General features: G+C 48.6%; 1 protein-coding gene across 4 annotated transcripts in view; it reads right to left on the bottom strand.

Annotated features, from left to right (window-relative positions):
• The window catches only part of SFMBT1 (Scm like with four mbt domains 1), a 157,385-nt gene extending 152,198 nt beyond the window's left edge, over nt 1–5,187 (bottom strand). Inside the window, exon 1 of one of the 4 annotated variants that reach the window (XM_037728245.1) lies at nt 4,989–5,187. The gene's annotated coding sequence lies outside the window, so the exon portion shown is untranslated. Of the gene's footprint in view, nt 1–3,459; nt 3,833–4,337; nt 4,595–4,988 lie in introns of those variants that run through there. The other 3 variants (XM_017536410.2, XM_037728464.1, XM_037728025.1) reach the window with 3 other exon arrangements.
• Between the last annotated feature and the right edge of the window lie 7,058 nt (nt 5,188–12,245).

The following is a 12,245-nucleotide window of genomic DNA, read 5'->3' as shown; positions in this document are numbered from 1 at the left end:
TCTTTCTATTTTAAATCATTTTCCAATGAGATTAGTATCCCTTGAAGAATGGGAGACTCCTATCAAAATCCCACTCCCCAAAGTCTAATGGTTCAAAATCTCCCAGGTAACCAAAATCCCCAGACACTTTTATCCCATTTAATAACTATGTATATGCAGAAATACTGTTTTCAAATGCAAAATACCCAAGTTAGGTAACAAATACTATATACCAAAAGAAAAATACTTTGCCATAAGGAAGTTGTATCATTTACTCATTACAAATTCTTTTATTTTCATGTAATTATTCTGAAATATTGGTTATCAGCCAAATAATCCCAGAAAGCAAAATTTTGGAAAATTATGAGAAAAAAATGTAACATTAAAAATACTAAAGAATGTAAAATATCTGTCTAAATAATGGCCTTCTGCTTTTTGGACTGTATTCATTAACTTAATGTGAACATAACATGAAGTCATAAAAAAAGCTAATGAAATTTGTAAAGTTCATCTTTTCTACATACTTTATAGCTAAATGATACCTGCTGCTACACCACCATTCCACAGCTAAACCCAGTCTAGTTATCACTGTGAAAGCAAAAGTATCCTACAGAAGCACTAAGATTATGGATAGGCAAATCATGTTGGGTTGTTTGGTTGGTTTTTTGAGACAGTCTCCCTCGGTCACCCAGGCTGGGGTGCAGCAGTGCAATCACAGCTCACTGCAACTGCGAACTCCTGGGCTCAAGGGGTCCTCCCACCTCAGCCTCCTGAGGAGCTGGGACTACAGGTGCCTACCACCACGCCTGGCTAATTTTTTTTATTTTTCAAGAGTCAGGGTCTCCCTTTCTTTTTTGTCCAGGCTTGTCTCAAACTCCAAGTCTCAAGTGAGCCTCTTGCCTGGCCTCCCAAAGTGCTGAGATTATAGGAGTGAGCCACCATGCCTAGCCAGCAAATCATTTTTAAAGGGAAAAATCTGAGTTTACAACGAAATATAACAAAAAAAGGAAATTCCCTTTCGCTGTATATTTTGTTTCTTATTGTATATCTCTTTAGTTGCATCTCTTAAAGATTCAACAGATTTTAAATTAAACAGTCCGATCACATAAAAGAAATCTTAAAAGAGCCACACAAAGAAACAACGGATCACCAATAGCTAAGTCATCAATTACTCTCTTGGCTAATGAGGCTGTGAATCTTGGGTGCAGTGAGCAAATCCAGCATAGTTGCTGGTCAGTCAGTTAGCTGGCTAACTTAACACACAGAAAGAATTACTCAGCGAAATCATTTCACAAAAGAAAACCTTTGAACTTTGTGGACTATTCCCCATAGAGCCCTACCACAGGCCTTAGAACATTCCCAACTTTTATCACACAGATATCTTTGCAGTAAAAAACACAAGTCTTTGCTAGGACCTAAGAAAATAAGAATTTACTTAAAACATCTAACCCATCTCCTTTACAGTAGAAACAAGAAAAGGCACAAGAAGACATTAGTAAAGGAAATGCAAATTGTTGCAGCATTTGCCTCAGTGGGGAATATTTAGAAATCCACCTTCCTAGACAGAGGTCTAATACAAAAAGGTATCTTAGTCACGCTGAGATTTTTTTTTTTTAACTAATTTTTAGTTAACCTTTTGTTTTTGCTTTCATTGTTGGACTTTTAATGATTTGACTATCCTGTAGATATAAATCAAGTTAACTGCTGTCATTTAAAAGGTTGTTAAAGCTTTATACACACATCCTTAACTTACCTAACTTTAAAAAAACAATTTTCATTCCATTTTCCCAGCAAATTCTAGGCATTAAGAAACTGATTCATCTACTAACAACTTCCTGGGAAAATTCATGATTCATTCTTCAAATCTATTGTCTACAAATATAAAGTACCTATATTCCAAAAATGGGAAGTAATAGATTAATACCATGTTTATGAACATAAAGACTCCCAAGAACTGCAAATCCAAACCAGCAAAGTAATGCCCCTGCTGAAAAGTGACCTTCTAAGAAGTCTCTCAGGACAGAATTTTAAGTTATTCTGGATTTTAACCCTAAGAATCATTATATAAGCAAAAGATCACAGCTAAAATGGCCATAACGCCAAGTTTACATACAAGCTATCCTTAGTTTGTTAGTATTGCCCCTTTAACCCTCAGAAGGGTCCTGTTTTGAGGCAAAACTCATCTGTGGTGACAGAAGTCAAAATCGTGGTTGCCTTGGGCAGGTGGAATGCGGTTACTGAATGGAAAGGATCCAGGGCCTGAAAATGTTCCATATCTTGATCTGAGTGTGGTTATCAGGGCATATACATATATAAAAAGTCACTGATGCAAGAAGATGCAGACCCACTCATCCTTCACGCTGAGAAATGGCTCTGAACCCAGGGAGCTCCCTGGATAGGAAGACTGAGGTCTGGGGCATCTTGGTTACTGTCAGTGATGCTGGTGAGGATGCAGCAAGGGGACCCCCTGAGGAGTGTTGGTCCTCGGGGATGAGTCTCCTGTGAGTCCAGAGTGCTCTTTGGTTATTTTTTTAAAAAATGAATAAAAAATAAAAAAGTCACTGAATTGTACCTTAAGATCTTTCTGTAGGTTATACCTCAATAAAAAATACGCATAATTTTTAAGCACATTGACATACATTGTTAAAAATCTGTTCAAATGAATCATATAAAACCATTCTGGATCTAGCTATCAAGATGTTTTTTCCAAATGAATTTTAATAAAGACACGTTGCAAGGACCTTTCAAAATATACACTGTGATTTCTAAGAATCTTTCAGTTTAAAAAGCCTCCGAATTTTCCAACTGAAAGGATCCCAAAAAAAATGATCTGTTTATCTTAATGTTGCAAATAAGGAAAATCAAAGCTACAATGGATAAGAAAAGTGCCCAAGATGAGGCAGTTAGTCAATGACAATGGTAATAACAGAACTGTTTCCTAATCTCTGGCCACTCCCGTTCGCACCAGGCCGTTACTTTTCTGACATCGCAAAAAAATCTGAACTCTGAATTAACCGATGGCCTACGATTCAACAAATGCCTCAAAACGCTAGTCAACAGGCCTCAAAGTACGCATGAGGACACACTCATCTTCCTTCATCCTCTCAAGCCAGTTGACAAATTAATGATTACATGTTCAGGCATTTTACCTAGATGCAATAAAATTAAGTATGACATCTTAGAAAATGTGGTTCAAGAGAAGACATACTCGGGGATTGACAAAATCCATCTTACTTCCTTTCAAATCTCTTTGAGGTTCACTTGGTTCTCAAACACAGATCACTGCTAACAGGACTCAAAAACATCACTTGGGACCATCAACCAGTGCTGCTTCGGACGACCCGCTGGGAACACCCCCACCTGACCCGAGCGCCCCCCACTCCTTGAGCACAAGCTTTGGGGGTGACCTGTGCCTGCCGGTTTAGTTTTAGACCCAACAGGAACAGCTGACATCTTGTGAAAAACTTAGCATTAACGTACATCCTTTCCGCGGGAATTTATTTCTGTTCGCACAAGGCGTTTCTGCTCCGCACAGAGCAGGCCTTGCTTCCCAGGACGCCGCTCGCCCTTCCACAGCCTCCTTTTCAGCGTGCAAAATCCGACTTTAGGAACAGAAATCGAAACGGCCGCGGACCTCCTGGCGGCAGGTCGGGCGCTGCCCGGGTCGGCGCGGGGTCGAGCGGCGGTGCCCGGCGGGCCACGGCGCGGGGGAGGCCAGCTCACTTCACAACGGCGGCCGGGAGCCACCGGTTGCGGCGGCTGCTAGACGCTCCGCCACCGCGCGGCGGCCGCCCTGACCCTCCGAAGTTCCGACCGGCCGCGCGCCCGGCCCCAGCTGCGGGTTCGCGCCCCGCCCGGAGCGAGCCCGGGGGGCGGGTCCGCGGGGGCTCGGCGGGCGGAGCGCGGGGTGCGCGCGGGGAGGGGCGCGCGGCGGGCCCGGCGCGCCGGGGAACTTGGGCGCCAGCCACTGCCGCCGCCCGGCCACTTTCCTTTCACGCCTCCCGCGGGCTGACGCGCGCTGTGCTGCGCTGCCCGCCAGGGGCTGACGGCCGCCGCCGCTCTCCGCCGCGGCGAGGCGCCCAGGCGCGCCTCTGCAGCCGGCCGGCCGGCGCGCGGGACCGCGGGGCCGCGCGCGGGCGCCGCGCTCCCCCCCCCAGCCCCGCCCCCGCCCCCAACGTGCCGCCGCCGCCGCCCGTTGGCGCCTTAGCCCGCGCGCCCGCCGGCGTCCGGCGGTTTTCCGTTGGCAAAGTTGCGCGGCCGCTTCGAAGGGGACGCGGTGCGGTCCCCCGCCCCGGCGCCTCCGCCGCCCCTTCAGGCCGCCGCGCGGGAAGGCCCAGCCGGCGGCCCCGCTTTTTTACCTGCCGGGAGTTTTCGCGCGCGCGCTCGCTGAATCGCTCCCTTTTCCCCTTCTCGCGCCCGTTTTCTTTCTTTCTTTCTTTTTGCTCCCCCGCGCGGGCGCTTTTTCCTCTCGCGCTGCCCGCGCTCGCCGGCTCGCGCCCTCCTTCCTGCTGGGTTCGGCGGAGCGGGGCGGCCGGCAGCTCTCCCCGCCCCCCTCCACCCGCGCTCCGGCGGAGGCGGCGGCGGCGGCTCTCCGCGCTCCGACTCATTCCAATATGGCACGGACGCAGGGCGCATGCGCCCGCGCCCCCCCACCCCCAGCTCGGCGGTCCTCCCGGCAGCCCGCGCCCCTCGCGCCGCGCCCGTGGAACCCCCGGGCCTGGCCGCCCAGCTCCCGCCCGAGCTCCCTCCTGGCTGGGGCTGCGCGGGAGGCGAGGACTCCGCGGGCTGGTGTGTCGGGGGTCCGGCGCCGCTCGCCACCCACACCCCCAGTAAGCAACTCGGCGCGGACGGCCCCAAGGCCGTGGCGCAGGACACGCGGCGGCGCCTCGGGCCCCCGACGGCGCGGTGGCCCCGAGCGTAACGGCCGGGAAGAGGAGACGCACACCGGGGAACCCAGTGCCTGCCCTGGCCCGGTCCCGACCTGGGAGGGAAGAAACCCCGCGCCTCACCTCGGGTTGTGGACACGGTGGCGGGGAGCCCAGAGTGGTCCGCAGGTCGGACCTGGCGTACCGGCCGGGCAAAGCGCGCCGCTGTCGCCCGCACGTGACCGGCTTGGGCAAGATGGCATGAGCGGAGGAGCGGCCGGTTCCCAGATGCGCGCGTGCCGCCGCCGCCTCAGGGGCTGCGACCGTTTGCCTGCCCCACGTCGGGGATCGGGCGCGCCCTCTGAGACCTGGAAAGACACCCAAGTGCCCTCTGTCTGCGAAGTCCGGCTCGGGCCTTTCAGCACCCCCGATGTCCTTAGACTTCCGCAGGAGGCGCCCTGTAAATCTTGTTTTCCTGCAGCGAGGGGGCACAGGACAGCTGCGAATTGGGACGAAAGAGCCCGGAGCCCCGGGAAGGCTCAGAACCTCGAAGACCGCTGCAAGTCTGCCCCGCAGCCCGAGGTGACCACGGGCGGTTACGTTGCCAGAGCTTGCCCCCTCCTCTCAAGGGCAGTTGCCCGTGGGACACACACCCGCCCACCTGCTCCAGAAAGTTCCCTCCCAGAGGGAGCTCCCGATCAGACTCCCAGGCCCTGAAAGGAGTTCTCGGACAAGGCTCTGATGACTCCTGCCTTTCAGGGAAGAAGGGGCACCCCCACTGCAAGAAGAAAGTCTGGGGTACCCACCATGTGCCAGGCGCAAGCTCAGGCCACCTCCCTCAACGGCTCTGGGAAATACCCCACTTCAAAAGCTTGCTCAAAGTCAAACGCTGCTGGCTGGATTTGAATCCAGAGGTTTTTTTTTAAATCGCCATTGAAAAGACAATAAATATGACAACCAGAGAGAGAAAAATCTAAAAAGAATATAGTATCCATATTATTACAATGAAATGCAACTTTTCACGACACAAAACGTATATATATATACACACACATATATACATGTCTTTATATAGTTGAAACCGCTTTTTTGTTGCTACTTTCACTACCATTTTTTCTTTTGTTCACATGATCCATTTTTAAGGTGTGCAGGTGTCCTTAACTATTCACTCAGCCCCCTAATATTTTTGGTTATTTACAGTTGTTTACTAACATATTCTTGAATTCTGCACTTGGGAGAAATACCTGGAAGTGGAAAGGAATGGCCAAGTGGTCTTGCCTTACAGCGTCATATTTTCCCAAAGAACTGAGCTGCCCCAATTATTCTTCCACCTCCAAGGAACAAGTGTAAAGAGTTTAACACACATAAATATTGAGTGCCATTTCCCCTCTACTTTAATAGTCTGTTGCTAGTTCACGGTTACTTAGCATTTGTTAGGTGATCAAACACTCAAAAATGAATGTTTTTCCAGACATTTACTCACTTCATTCCTTCTGTGAATGATAGTTACTAAATATACTAATAGATATTACTCCTTTGTCATCATTGATGCAAATATTTTCTAGCCTATTGTTCTTTCTTGTTTTATTCTAATGTTCAATCTGTCATTCTAGTGAATCCTTTGTGGTTTTTTTAATTGCTTCAATGATGACAAAGTGAGCTTTCCACTGCCCATCTATAGTCTTTTTTTCTGCTAGTTTTGTACAATTTCATTTCATATTTCATTTTCTGATGATTACCTGTCCCAATTTTATTTTGCTTTATTTATTTGGAGTAAAATATGAACTTAATGCACTGCCACTGTCATCAGTTGTTATTAATTCTGCAATTAACATTTATTAAATAATTATTGACCAGGCGCAGTGGCTTACACCTGTAGTCCTAGCACTTTGGGAGGTGAAGGCAGGAGGATTCATTGAGGCCGGGAGTTTTAGGCTGCAGTGAGCCATGATTGTGCCACTGACTCCAACCTTGGTGACAGAGCAAGACTCTGTATCAAAAAACAAACAAACTTTTCTTACTCTTTGTTTAGTAAAACCTACTTTTATGCTAGACTTGATTTTGATTCGTATGTTTCTGCATTCTCCATTTCATTCTGTATACCTAGGTTTCAGCAAATACCATATGAATGTAAATATTGGTTCTTTGGAATAGGTTATAACATATGAAATAGATTGTTTCCCCCTCATGCCCTCATGAGTTCTTTTTTTCAGAATATCAGTTGATATCCACACTGGCTTATGTGTCTCTACACATTCTAGGATACTCATGTGAGGGTTAGGAGGACTGGCTTTGAGGATGGACCATCCAGGTTCAACACTTAACAGCCCTGTGACCTTGCCAAGTTATCTTTCTCCTCTGGGTCTTCAGGTCTTGGTCTATAAAACTGGGATAAGAATAACACCTGCCTTACCAACTCAATGCCTAGGACATAGTAAATGTTTTGTACATGTTAGCTCTTGTTGTTAATGATTTTTTTTTATTGTTTTGAAACAGGATCTCATTCTGTTGCCCAGGCTGCAGTGCAGTGGCACAATCATGGCTGACTGCAGCCTCTACCTCACAGGATCAAGCAATCCTCCCACCTCAGCCCCCTGAGTAGCTGGGACTACAGGTGTGCACCACTATGCCAAGCTAATTTTTGTATCTTTTTAGAGACAGGGTTTTACCATATTGCCCAGGCTGGTCTTGAACTCCTAGGCTCAAGTGATCCACCTGCCTTGGCCTCCCAAAGTGCTGGCCACCATGTCCAGTCCTATTTTTCAAATATTGTAAAACTTGGCCAGGTGTGGTGGCTCACACCTGTAATCCCAGAACTTTGGGAGGCCAAAGAGGGCAGATCACCTAAGGTCTAGAGTTCGAGACCAACCTGACCAACATGGAGAAACCCCATCTCTACTAAAAATACAAAAATTGGCCAGGTGTGGTGGTGCATGCCTGTAATCCCAGCTATTCGGGAGGCTGAGGCAGGAGAATCGCTTGAACCTGGGAGGCGGAGGTTGCAGTGAGCCGAGATCAAGCCATTGCGCTCCAGCCTGGACAAAATTAGAGTGAGATTCCATCTCAAAAAAAAAAAAGAATACTGTAAAACTCTCCAGCCTTTCTCCAGTGCTCACCTTCATAACCCCTAAGGAACAGGAAGAATGAAGAACCACAAGGAACAGTTAAAAATTGTCTGCGCTTGGCCGGGCGCGGTGGCTCAAGCCTGTAATCCCAGCACTTTGGGAGGCCGAGGCGGGTGGATCATGAGGTCAAGAGATCGAGACCATCCTGGTCAACATGGTGAAACCCCGTCTCTATTAAAAATACAAAAAATTAGCTGAGCATGGTGGCGCATGCCTGTAATCCCAGCGACTCAGGAGGCTGAGGCAGGAGAATTGCCTGAACCCAGGAGACGGAGGTTGCGGTGAGCCGAGATCGTGCCATTGCACTCCAGCCTGGGTAACAAGAGTGAAAACTCTGTCTCAAAAAAAAAAAAAAAAATTGTCTGCACATCTGACTTGTGTCGGATACTGTGCAGATGTGGGTGTGAGAATGCACATGTGCAGTTGAACATAGTCTCCTTTAACTCTTGCAACATCCTTCAGGACAGGCCGTAACATTCCCTATGACAAAGCAAACTGGGAGCGTCCAGGTCATCCTTAAGAGAAGCAGAGCTCAGACACAAACCAGGCATGCCAGCTTCACAGCCACACTACTGGGAAATTCAAGCTGGGGGTTGTTGACAAAAGAGGTAGCCCCAGAAGAGCACGGAACAAGGGGTAACTTAAGGAAAACTGACTTCTGGTCATGACTTACCCCAGCTGAAAAGCCTCTCAAGGTTCCCTATTGTTCTTTGCACAAGTCCAAAAGCCTCACTTTGGACTATAAGACTGGCCCAGGCCAGGCTTGGTGGCTCACGCCTGTAATCCCACCAGGGGAGGCCAAGGCGGGTGGATCACCTGAGGTCAGGAGTTCCAGACCAGCCTGGCCAACATAGCAAAACCCTATCTCTACTAAAAATACAAAAATTAGCTGGGCGCAGTGGCGTGCTCCTGTGATCCCAGCTACTCAGAAGGCTGATGCAGGAGAATTGCTTGAACCTGGGAGGCAGACATTGCAGTGAGCCAAGATCATGCCAGCCTGGGTAACAAGAACAAAATTCCATCTCAAAAAAAAAAAAAAAAAAAAAAAAGAGTGGCCTGAACACCTTCCTTCACCTGTCCCATTCACCTGTCCCCACTCACCTGCCTTGCTTGCTGTATTTTAGCTGCACCTGTGTCCTTTCCATTTCATGGTTATGTCACTGTCCTTCCCACCGCAAGACCCTGGCGCACTCCCCATCCCACTTCCCGCACCCACTTTTACATAGGTGACACCTTATTGTTCCAGTATCTGCTTAACAAGATGGTCTCCTCAGAGAGGCTTTCCCTGCATACCCCACTAAACAGGTCATCTCTCTCCCCAGTGGTGATATATCTAATTTATACCTGCATTTGTTACTTAGCTGGGTTCTGTCCCCTTCTCTAATCCCACAGATAGACATCAGTCCCCTTGAGCACAAAGACATGTCTGTCTCCGTAACTTTGAGGCTAGCCCTTTTCCCAAGAGGCCATGGGAGGACAAGAGGGTGGCTAGTCAATGGGCAGCATCCAAGACCAGAGGCTGGCACACCCAGTGGGCATCCTGGCCATTCCCAGCTTAGTCTCCACTTCCTGCTGGCTTCATGGGGTAGGGGTGGTAACCCCCACATCATTGACCAAGGGGTTAGTATTCAACCGTTCTGTATGAGCCCCCTGTGCCCTGAAGCCTTGCCTGCTATCACGAAGCAGGTCTGCTCTCTGGGGGTGGACATCAACCTGGGACCTTGTACTGGATGAACCTGAGGGCCAGGCCTGGACCCTGGGGACTAGCAGAACCCTCAGCCAGGGCATCATGCTGTTTTCAACCCATGAAGAACTGAATGAAATTCTACAGGTCAGCCAGGCCTGCTACCAGCGATCAGCAGCCTTCCATTGCCACTGACCAGCCAGCTTCCTTCGGTCAGTCCAAATGAGGCCAGCCACATGATGACTCTCTGTGGCTAATTCCCCAAGCAATCAGGTGATCCCCACCAAAGAATCACTGCTCACCCCATGCCACTCTTCACTGAGGCCCAGTGGACTATGCTGGCCCTGCTGCCCTGGGAGCACAGGCCATGGCTACACATCCTCCAGAACACCAGCCCTGCTTCCCTTCATGTATTGGCTCCTGCAAACTCTGGCCCACCACATGTCCTCTCAGCTACACTGTGTTGTCAGGGAAAAAGCAACGAGAGTGGAGGCAGACAGCAGAAGCCAAGTTCAGAGTTAGTCACTGCTTCTCTATGAGACCTTCTGGGGGACTCTTCACCTCTCTGGGCTCAGTTTCCTCATCTTTGTAAAATGGAGATGAAACCACCTACTTTGTTGGGTCCTAGGAATCCAAGAACAAAATGTGTATAAACATTCTTTGCAAACTGTAAAGCACAACAGAATTATGAGAAATAATTGTCCCGACCTCAAAGCCATCTCCCAGAGACCTCCCAAGATTGCTCCCCTTCTTTCTCTGTCTTCCTAAGACGCTTAGCTTGCTTTTCTTCCATTGCTTACACTGGAAGAGGCCCAGGCCCTTTTGACCCCGTTTTCTATCCTTGAGTGCCACAAGCCCAGGACTCTGCCCCATTCATCCCTAAAGAGCACTTCTCTGCCTCCACAGCCCTCCCTTCCCAATTCATAGGGAGAAAATATATTAATGGGCATAGTGTTCCAATTTTATGTTATTGAAGCATGCATTTTTCTTAAATTATCTTGCACCTTCAACTTCTTATCTACTAAGAAGAGGTCACAGGTTGGGCCAGGCGCAGTGGCTCACACCTGTAATCCCAGCACTTTTGGAGGCTGAGGCGGGCGGGTCACAAGGTCAGGAGATCAAGACTTTCCTGGCCAACATGGTGAAACCCTGTCTTTACTAAAAAAAAGTACGAAAATTAGCCAGGTGTGTGGTGGTATGCACCTGTAGTCCCAGCTACTGGGAAGGCCGAGGCAGAAGAATCTCTTGAACCTGGGAGGCAGAGTTTGCAGTGAGCCGAGAGTGCACCACTGCATTCCAGCCTGGTGACACACACAAAAAAAGAGGTCACAAGCACCAAATAAGTGACTAAGGACACTCAGCAATACATGAAAAAACAGGGAGCAGTTCTTTGGGCTGGGGTCTCTTTTTAAGGTGATGAAAATGTTCTGAAATTAGATAGTGGTGATGATTGCACAACTTGGTGAATATACCAAAAACCACGGAATTGTACACCTCAAAAAGGTGAATTGTATGGTGTGTATCTGATATCTCAATTAAATTGTATGCAGTGCTGTGCTTCGTGGCTCCAGCTTGTAATCCCAACACTTTGGGAGGCCAAGGCAGGTGGATCACTTGCGTTCGTGAGTTTGAAACCAGCCTGGGCAACATGGTGAAATGTCATCTCTACAAAGAATACAAAAATTAGTCAGGCATAGTGGTGCACACCTGTAGTCCTAGCTACTCGGGAGGCTGAGGTGGGAGAATAGCTTGAGCCCAGGAGGTGGAGGTTTCAGTGAGCTAAGATAATGCCTCTGCACTCCAGCCTGGGCGATAGCCAGATCTTGTCTAAGAAGAAGAAAAAAACAAATTGTAAGAGGAATGTATACAGTGACTAGGACAGAGGACACAAACTGGTAAGCCCTGTGACAAAGGTGGCCCAAATGGCACTTTGCTTGACCAACACAGTGAGGTGTTTTTTGTTGTTGTTTTGTTTCTCTCTCTGTGTGTGTGTGTGAGAGAGAGAGAGAGAGAGAGAGAGGTCTTGCTCTGTCACCCAGGCTGGAGTGCAGTGGCGCAATCGTGGCTCACTGCAGCCTTGGTCTCCCAGGCTCAAGTAATCCCCCTACTTCAGCCTCCCAAGTAGCTGAGACTACAGGTGCGTGACACCACGCCTGGCTAATTTTTTTATTTTTATTTTTTTAGAGATGGGAGTCTCACTATGTTGCCTAGGTTGGTCTCAAACTCCTAAGTTCAAGTGATGTGCCCTTCATTGACATCCCAAAGTGCCAGGATTACAGGCGTGAGTGTGGCTGAGATTTTTTTTACAATGCTTTTTTTTTAGGTATAATTTGCATACAATAAAATATAACCGTTTTGGTGCGGGCGCAGTGGCTTACGCATGTAATCCTAGCACTTTGAGAGGCCGAGGTGGGTGGATCCCCTGAGGTTGGGAGTTTGAGACCAGCCTGGCCAACATGGTGAAACCCCATCTCTACTAAAAATACAAAAATTAGCCGGGCATGGTGCACGCACCTGTAGTCCCAGCTACTCTGCTCCGTTGGCTGAGGCAGGAGAATTGCTTGAACCCGGGAAGTGAAGTGAAGGTTGCAG

The sequence above is a fragment of the Cebus imitator genome, unplaced genomic scaffold (assembly GCF_001604975.1).
Source record: "Cebus imitator isolate Cc_AM_T3 unplaced genomic scaffold, Cebus_imitator-1.0 Scaffold0, whole genome shotgun sequence".
NCBI classification, from domain to species: domain Eukaryota; kingdom Metazoa; phylum Chordata; class Mammalia; order Primates; family Cebidae; genus Cebus; species Cebus imitator.
The sequence above is the reverse complement of the archived record's forward strand: the minus strand, read 5'-3'. Positions and strand labels throughout refer to the sequence as shown.